The following is a 10079-nucleotide window of genomic DNA, read 5'->3' on the forward strand; positions in this document are numbered from 1 at the left end:
TGTGGGCCCGGGCACCCAGGCACAGCTGAGGTTCCGGGACCACATGCCAGGGTCCTAAGTCAGTGAAGGTGATCACTGGAGTGAGCAACTGCTGAACATGACGCGGTCTCTCCTTCCTGAGAACCAGACGCCAATGTGAAGACGGGATTCTGTGACTTCCCAGAATGGGGGAGTGAGCTGGGGTGGCAGCTGGCAGCAGGGCCAGCTTTCTGGCCCACCCCAGCCTGGAGCCTGCGCTCTCGAGTGGGGCCGCCCCACCTGCCGGCCTTCGTGCTGTCCACCCTATTACCTCGGGGGCTAGAGGGCCCACTGCTGGCGGGGAGGTGAGGCTGGGACCACCCAGCTAGGGAAACAGATTGGAAGGACCCAGGGCTATTTGAAAGAGAGATTCTGGGGCTCTGGGCTCTGCAGAAAGTTCCAGAAGCAGTGTGTGCACTTGCTGTGATAGGCACAGGCCCTATTAAGGCTCCACGGCCTTTTCCTCCTGGAAAGACTCACGTGGCTCAAGGAGGGACAGAGGGAGTGTGTGCAGGGCAGGGCCAAGGGCAGGCGGGACTGTTGTGCTACCATGGATGGGAGGAGGATGCCAGGAAAATGGAAAGCTCCTCAGGAACTCCATCATGTTGGGAAGCAGAGAGCCCCTTCTTGTTGAGAAACAGCCCAGTTCTCCCTCCAGAGACACACTGGCCTGCATCTCAGCCAATGACACAGGACTGGGACCCGGTGTCCCCACACAGGTGCCTGCTCTGTGATGCACCTGGTTTCTCCAGTGACTCAGCTGCCTGGCCTGGGCCTGCTAGAGATGCAAACCGAAGTCTCATCAGTTGCCCTAGCCCTGTCAGACACCCCCCTGCCCAGTGTCCGACCAGGCCTGCCTCAGCGGGTGCTTGGAGGGGCACGAATGACTCAGCGGCAGTGGGAGTTGCCAGAAGCCTCCAGGAGTCTTGAAGCCCAGTGTCTCTCCAGGGTTGATGCCAGCTTCGCACCAGCTCGGCTGCACCAGGAAGGCCACGAGGGCAGTGCAGAAAGTGGTGGAAGGACCTGCTGTCAGGTCATGCCTGAGCCACAGCTGGGCCGTTTCACTTCAGAGTGAGAATCCTCCACTTCCATGGTGAGGGGAGGCGGAGGGGCTGAGAGTGAGGAGTGGGAGGGCGTCCACCAACTCCCTGATACCCACTCGTTGTGGGGCCTGGGGAAGTTCCCCAAACCCTCGGGGGCCTCAGTCTCCTCATCCGTAAAATGGGGATGCTTAGAACAGCACCTGACTCCGGGTGGATGTGAGGAGCTACGCCCTGATGCCAAGAGGAGTGCCCAGAGATCCCAGGATTGGGAGGTAGGATGTGTGCCGGCTCTTCCCAGTAGGGCATCCGAGGGGCCCAGCCCACTTTGAGCCTCAGGTCCCCATCCAGTAGAGGGGGGATGTCCATGACTCCTGCCTCCAGGCCAACCAGGAGCCCACACATCAAGAAACAGGAGACCCTCACTGGCTTTTCCTCAGCTTCCAGGGAGAAAACATCAACCACAGACCCTGCAGGAGAGATTGAGCCACAACCCCGCACTGGAAAATAGAAGCCCAGGAATATGGAAGGAGTGGAGGCCAGCGCGCTGGAGAGCCCTGGGCCATAGGAGAGATGGCATTTCATGTCTCGAATGGAATCCCTTCTGCCTGTGTCCCTCACACTCCGGGTTTGTGTTGGGTGAATGAAACCGCGTGTGTGGAGTGGTTTTTAATGGCAGGCGTCTCCTGCAGGCCTGCCTTTTCCCCATGCTCCTTCTACTGGTTCTTTGTCCAGTGCTTTCCCCCGCCTATCTCCATTTTCATCCCCTTCCTGACAATCATGTCCTTCTTTTCCCCTTCAGTTTCCCCTCTGGTATCCCTGCCTTCTGGGAGCCCAAGCCCTGAGAGCGCTCCTAGAGTCAGGAATCAGGATCTCTCGCTATGACCCACGAGCCACAGCACATCCACGCAGACAGTGGCTTGCTTGCTGTGGAGCTAAGGGTGAGGCACGAGTTAAGGTGGCTGATTTGCACAACGGTCACGCAGTCTTAAGAAGACTTACTTGTTGACATTAATTGCTGAACAACATAGGAAAAAGTGTGAAGGGCACTGTGGGCTCTAAACAGAGAGGCAGCCCTATGCAAAGTGAACGGGGGCTTGGACCCCTGAAACTGACAAACATCGTGGGCTTCACCAGCTTGTTTCTGCGAAATTGCAGAAGAATGAGGCTGGTGACTCTGCCCAGAACCCCAGCCCCCGCCCTCCCCGATGAACAGAGGAGAGCTGATGGCAGCGAGCAGTGGCCACTCCCTTGTAGCAGATTCCTTCAGAGCCTCTGCCTTTCTTGCCCAAATGTGGTTCAGCTCAGTCTAGCTACATAGAAAAAACTTGCATTCCTGGCTGAGATTTCGAATGGTGATTTATTTTGGTGGAAGTGCCTATAATTAAAAGCAGCCACAACAAAAACGAGGCGTGAGAACATATGAGTCTCAGACAGTTGCCAAGCCCAGGAGGCCCTGCCATCCTGACGACAGAGGTGACAGCAAATTAAATTTACAGCTCCCTTCTGCCCCTTTCTAGGAGTGTGCTCTCAAAAGGGGTCGGTTTTTGCAAGGGATTAGGAAGGGTGAGATGCTTTTTTTTGGAAATGATGATGTATATGCATTTTCAAATGTTGAAAATACCTAGGTGTGAATACCAGGAAGACGTGGAGGGGGACTGTGAGGCAGAGGTGTCCCTCACGTGGAAGGACAAAGACTAAGGGAACTTCTGTGCAGATGGCGCCAAGGTTAACTCAAGGTAGGAACGTCAGAGCAGCATCACAGTGACATTGGCTGAGATGAAAGGGAAAAGAAAAGCTCATTTCCATGCCTCATAGCACACACTGCGCTTCCAGCTGAGGTCGGGAGGGAAGGGGCAGCGAAGCCCTGGGTGCAGCGGCAGAGACCCGGAGGCCAGTGCCCCGCGGGGGCCTGCAGGGTTCCTATCCCTTTGCCTGAGGTTGATGTGCAGCCCCACAGCAGCTCTGTGGGAGCTCCAGGCCAGCTCTTTGGAGAATCCACAGAAGCCCTCAAAGGCTGCCGAAGTGCACCTGTGAACATTTTCCATGCATTCAAAAATCACATTCTTTTGAATGATTTCCAGCAACCTGACCACATGGCACAGTCCCTGTGTGGTGGGTCCCCAGGTGAAAATATTTCCTGAGGAGGTGCCTGAGTGCTGAGATTCAGGCATCCGGACGGTACAGGTCTAACTCACTCTGGCTCTGAGTAGGAGGCCCGAGCCAGGCACAAAGGGCAGTCCTCTGCCTCCGTGCTGGCGTGACTGCCAGCCCAGGGCGTCTGAGGATGTTTTCCCGAGGAGAGATTCCACTCCGCCTTCTCCTTCTCCTCCCACACTCTGGCTCTCAGAATTTATAGCAAACATGGGCATGAGGGTCTCAGGCTGCCGATGGGTGGGTCCCAGAGGAAGGAGAAGACCTCCGCGGAGGTTAGACAGTGATTGTTGTTGAGGAAGAGAGGAACGGCTTCAGGACTGGCCTGGGTCCAGCTCCCACTTAGGGGTCTGCCAGGTGGGGGAAGCCCCCGCAGCTGCTCTCACGCGAGACGGGCAGCCACGGGACTCTGCTCCTTAGGGCAGAGCCACACAGGGGCCAGGTGGCCAGGCAGGTGTTCTCACTTCCCACCGTTGCAGATGTGGCGTCCCCACCTGGCTGCTTGGGAGACTCTTGGCCGCAGGTGTGCTGGGATCTGAGCTGTGTGTCTGCTCTTGCGGGTACTTGAATTTCCCAAAGTGGGTGGGAGCTGCCAGGACTCCTAAGCAGAGCTGAGATGGGGCGTGAGCACCCGGCTGCCCAGCAGAGTCCTGGTCAGGGTGAGTGAGGCCGTGCAGGGATGGCTGAGCTTGGGTGTTGACAGGCCTGCTGCCCCAGCTGACTCTGTGCCCTGTACCTATGTGTGTCCTGGGTTTCCATCCTCAATCCCCGTGCAGGGAGCAGGCAAGGACACAGGCTTTCCATCCCTCCAGGCTTCTAGCCTTCATTGCCCTTTCTGTCTAAACCCCATAGGGAGGCTGCAGAGATTCTTAATCTCAGCCCTGCTCTGAGCCATCTGTGGCAAGGACTGTCTCCTGCCTTCTTTGGGAAGCCTAGCGTGGGCTAAAAGCAGTAAGAGAAACCAGGTTTAGGAATCTCAGGAAGTGCCACGTAAGAGTTTGCTAGGACTGCTGTCACAGAGTACCACAGCCTGGCGGCTTAAACAACAGAAATGTATTGTCTTGCAGCTCGGGAGGCTGGAAGTCCCAGAGCAAGGTGCTGGCAGGGCTGGTTCCTTCTGAGGCTGTGAGGTGCCTCTTCCCTGGCATCTGGTGATGCTGACAATCTTCAGTGCTCCTTGGTGTGTAGAAACTCTGATCTCTGCCTTCATCTTCCCATGTTGTTCTCCTTATGTGTGTCTCCCTATATGTGTCTGTCTACAAATTTTACCCCTTTTATATGGATTCTTCATCTTGACCAGTTATATCTGCAATGACCCTATTTCCAGATAAAGTCACATTTGAAGTACTGGGGTTGGGGCTTCCACATATGAATTTTGAGGGGACACACACACTCAACCTGTGACAAGCCAAGCCTGACTTTCAGGGCATGACATTTCCTGCCCAAAATGTAACAGGACAGGATGGGGCTACCCTGGCTGGACTGGTCTCAGGAGAGAGAAATGATATCACTTTCAATTTTCATAACAGCAGCAATGAAGTACAATGTAAATTAGCTTTCTGAGCGTGAAATAACTTGAAATTTTAAGGAGCTGATTGAGGGATTCTGGAACTTGTGACTGTTCTCCAAATCGAGTAGCAAATTACTCCAAAAATAGTCAAGTGCCTCAGTACCTCATTCGTTCAGACTAATTAAAGGGAAGCCTAGCCTTTAGAAGTTGGAGTTCTTTTTACAGATTTCCTTGAGAAATGTACTATCCTTTTATTTTTTTTTTTTTAGCCTGGAATCAGCTCTGCTCCCTACCCCATGTGACAGGAACCCTGGTTAGAGATAGGAAGGGGGTTTGGTGAAAACAGGAAGGAACAGTTGTGGGGGGCTTGGAATTGGTCTAACGATGGCAAATACTTAGAACTAATTGGAGGAAGAGAGACTTTTAATTACCTTGGGTTGTTTTCAATAACTTCGTAATTATTTCCTCTTAGAAAATGACAAATGTCCAAGTCCCTGATTTGTGGACTCTGCTTGCGATGAGATTTGATTATATTTTTCAGTGAGGCGCACAGAGGACGAAACAGAAAGTCGGAAAGAGGTGGGGCTTTGTGGGGAGCTGGGCAAAGAGTTATCCACTGCAGAATTTACCCTTGTTGAACTAAGAACACTCATGGCTATCCTGAGAAGTGCCCTGTGCCTGTGATGTGGAATGGCTATTGGTTCCCCATATCCTTGCTCCATGTCCTGTGCTCCATGGACACTTGGGTTTAGATGGCCTTAGTATAGATATAGTTAATATTAACATTTTCATTAATATTACCTTCACATCAAGAAACTGTAGCATAGCCCATTTTCTTTCCTCCAATCTTTCAGAATGCATTATATATTCTGCTTCTAAATTAGATTTTGTAAGCATTTCTTAAGCACCTACAATGTGCTAGGCAACCTCTTTGGGTCCTGAGGGTGTGAGCATGCATGCCATATAAGTGAATGGATTTCCATGTATTGGGAAGAGTGCACCAGTAGACTTCCTGGGAAGGTGGGAGACATGGAGAGGAGTGAACACTCCCTGTGATGGTGAGAGGAGAGCCTGGAGGTGTCAGGAAGTTTCCACCCTGGGAATTTGAAGGGAAATGAGGGAAAGAAGATCATCCCGGGAGCTCACTAGGATAATCCAAAGCAGAGAAGAAGGAGATAAGTGCTCTAATTGATTCTCCGAATGCAATTTAACGCATCCTAGACAATGTTCCAGGTTGGCCAAGGTGTATCCCATTCCAAAGTTCCCATCCAAGGTGAGCAACAGGAATGAAGATGGCAGAAGTCATCCGAGCAGAGTACTGCTTAGCTTGGATCACATCTCTTTGATAAAGGGATATGTCAACTAAGCATTTTTTTTTTATCCTTGGAAATATTGCCCTATCCTATAAGCCCTGAATATTATTATTAATTTTCATTCAAGCCCCTCAAGGAATATTTTTATGCCAACATCATCAGACACCTATCAGCCACTGAGCAAGCATCCCCATCTACAGATGAGGTGGTTTGAGTTTCCTGTTTGTGGGCAAGGCACCAGACGCCCAGAGCCTTCTGAAAAGAGCAGGTAAGCACCCTCCCTGTGGGTGCCCTTCTTTGCGTTTATGGCAATGCCTTGGCAGAGGTCCCTTCTCAGCTTCTGGAGAGACGGGAGGGGTCAGAACTTTGTGCAGCTGCCTTTATCCTCCACTGACTCCCCCATGATGAGGATGACTTTTCAGGCATCTCACAGAGAAGATTAACTGCCAAGGTAATAAAGCAACTGCATTTAATCATTTTCCTAATTAATGCATTTATTGCAGCTCCTTGCTGCTTTTCAGGCTGAACATAATGAGCATGAAGGAAGTGAGTGTCGCAGGGATCCCACATTTTCACCTGAAGGTTAATTAACCTGCAGATTATCTGGGAGATGACACCCACCCCATGATGGCAGAGGAAACACAAAGTTAGTGCTAAGTGTCTCCAGGCCTGAGTGTAAAGCAAGGTCACAGAAAGGGAGGACTTTGGCTGAGGGCTGTAGCCTTTGAAAGGATGTTAATGTGGATATTGATTTAATTCAACATGGAGCACGCTGTGCTTGGAAGTTTCTACTTGGAAGCTTCTAGTAAACGAAAAATGAAAGAAAAGAGGTGTCGAGCAGGAACATAAATTGCAAAGGTGCCTCTATCCTGGAGCGTGAATGGAAATAGACTGCATGTCTGTTCACATATTGATCTGGGTTTGTATCTTCCATCTACAGCCATACTGAGGCAAGGGCTGTCTTCAAACAAAGGCATTGATAGACCTCCGTGGGGAAGTCCTTTGAACAAGCTGACGGATCTTCCCGACGAGTGCGTTTGCACGCGGGATTGATGAAGGTCCAGTTTCAGATTTCAGAGGGCACAGTGCCCTAGCTTTACCAAAACACTCCCCACTGTTTAACAGCAGCAATGTGAAGTCAGCTCGGCCCACCCTGAGAAACTCAAGAAGAGAAAGAATCATGCCTCTCTGGGTGGGAGCTCTCAGTTGTCTGAAAATTAGTTTCCCATGGTGCAGAATCAGATTTGTGAAAGTAAAAATGACAGTATTCCCTGCTACCTCTCACCAGGCCACAACATTAAAAGACAGATGGAGGGCTGGGCACGGTGCCTCATGCCTGTAATCCCAGCACTTTGGGAGGCTGAGGCCGGCAGATCACAAAGTCAGGAGTTTGAAACCCGCCTGGCCAACGTAGTGAAACCTGTTTCTACTAAAAATACAAAAAATTTGCCAGGCGGGGTTGTGGGCCCCTGTTATCCCAGATACTCAGTAGGCTGAGACAGAAGAATCGCTTGAACCTGGGAGCCTGAGGTTGCAGTGATTCGAGATCGTGCCACTGCACTCCAGCCTGGGTGACAGAGCGAGACTCTGTGTAAAAAAAAACCAAAAATCAAAAAACAAACAAACAAACAAACAAAACAAAACAGATGGAGCACAATTTGGGAAAACACATCAAATGCTAGAAAAACAATCACAGATACGCACAAATATTTGGCCAGGAAGATAGTCATTGTGTAATCTTTATTTAAAAAAAAAATTCAGAGAAAGTCTAACACATATTATCTGTGTAATGTTGGGCATGTGACCACTTGGTGCCTCAGTTTCCCCAGTTGCAACTTCACAGGGTTGCTTTGAAGTTTAAATGAGACGATGCTTGTGAAGTACTGAGAACAACGTCTACCCCGAAGGATGCCTTCAGCACGGTTATCTGATTACTGCTGTTGTGATGACTGGTTACCGACAGAGTGCCATAGGGATGGGGCATTAACTTGTAATTACAGTGATGTTGACTGTTTGCTGAATGGAAAAATGCTCACGGTAAATTAAACAAAGCATGAATGAATGATTCCATTTTTAGACAAAGGTATAGTACATGTGTGCATACATATCTACTGTAAAAATACAACATTTTATACCAAAATATAAATATTAGGAGACTAAGTGATAAAATGTTAGCAGTGATTCTCTTTGGATGTGGAAATAACAGTGATTTTAAATTTAGTCTTTGTGTTTTGTCAGGCTTTCTACATTTTCTACTGTGAAAATACCTATTTATTTTTTCAGTTAGAAAACAATCTTTCAAAATAATATCTATTTAATTTAACCAACATCAGATTCTGAAATTGAGGGTTTACAATTGAAACAGAGAGTCATTTGTTGTGAACACTGTTCACATACTTACATGTGGAACTGTAGCCTCTGTTTTAATATTATTTGTGTTTAATGGTGTCATCAGACAGAAGACAGGAGCGTGTTAGACAAAATAGGCACTCAAAGAACTGAGACAGAAGTTGGTCTCTAAATCTCTAACACTACCAACATCTTGAGCATGTTTCATCCCAGGGTGCCAGTGGGTCTCAGGATTGAGATGGGACCATATAGGCTGGCTGCCCTGCAACCCCAAAAGGCAGTGCCATGGGTCTGGGGACAGAGGAGTTGATGGAGCTTAATGCTGCCTGGACCACGTAGTTGGTATTTTTTGCCCACAGACAATGACTCCTCAGCTGTTGAGACGTCAAACAGTACAGAAAGATGTGAATGCAGGAAAGTCAGACATTTAGCAACCCTTTTCAACTTACTCATGAAACACTAACTAGAGACTGGAAGAGTATCCTGGTAACATTTTATTTTCCTTAAAACTTAGTTTGCAGTATTCAAGGTGCTCAAGGCTATTCCTTCATTAACAACAAACCAACCAAACCTGAATGGGTCCCGGAGTTTGGAAATACCACTAGCTTTTCTCTAAGCCGGCCACACAGGCTAGCCTTGATCTACATCAGGTCCATGATGGGGTGATCTAACCCGTGTGTGGGCAGAGGAAGGAATGGAGGGTGGCAATGAGTAGAACGAGGTACAGGAAATAGGAGCGCAAAAGAAATTTTGCAAAATTAGCTTCCCCTTCATTTTAATCCTCACTAAATGTAGCTCTTAAATGAAGACAGTAAAGTAAGAATAGATTTTTCTCTTCTTTTCACTTCTGCTATAAAATCACATCCTTAATTTGTGGTCACATGAATAGATACGAAGTGCTGGCACTGGGAAGGGGATCAATGAGTTTGTAAAATCATTTTATAAAACCTCTGCAAACACCTCATCACCTTGGGAATCTTCCAGCAAATTTCACTCCAGAAGAAGGGATTAGAAAGTGTAGTTTCTCCGCATTCCTTAAAGTGCCCGTATATATACACGCATTTATTAAACGGGTATTCTTTGCTTAATAAGGGGCACTGTTTTGGTCAAAGGAATGTATTGGCTCAGGAATATTTAATGCATTAAGCTTTTATTTTTCTAGCCTCCTTCCATTAGGAGAGGTTGTCCATTACTTTAAATATTTACATTTTTTATGTTCTCACATATTTATTTTATCTGTACTCTTTATAGAAGCAATAAATGTTGACTCCTTCTCAGCTGTCCTGGGGCTCCACCCCTGTGTGGCAGTAGAGAAATCAATAGCCCCTTCTTGACAACTGTGTAATTCTTAGTTTCTGTTCCCTGAACTCTGGGGATTTTTCTTCCTTACTGATACAGTGTGTCTGTGTCCCCCCAACATCTTGAACTGTAGCTCCCACAATTCCCCCGTGTCATGGGAGGGACCCGGTGGGAGGTAATTGAATCATGGGGGCAGGTCTTTCAGTGTTATTCTTGTGATAGTGAATAAGTCTCATGAGATCTGATGGTTTTATAAAGAGGAGTTCCCCTGCACAAGCTCTCCCTCTTTGCATGCTGCCATTCATGTAACACTTGCTCCTCCTTGCCTTCTACCATGATTGTGAGGCCTCCCCAACCATGTGGAACTGTGAGTCCATTAAACCTCTTTCCTTTGTA

Source organism: Macaca mulatta, chromosome 6 (assembly GCF_049350105.2).
Source record: "Macaca mulatta isolate MMU2019108-1 chromosome 6, T2T-MMU8v2.0, whole genome shotgun sequence".
Classification (NCBI taxonomy): Eukaryota; Metazoa; Chordata; class Mammalia; order Primates; family Cercopithecidae; genus Macaca; species Macaca mulatta.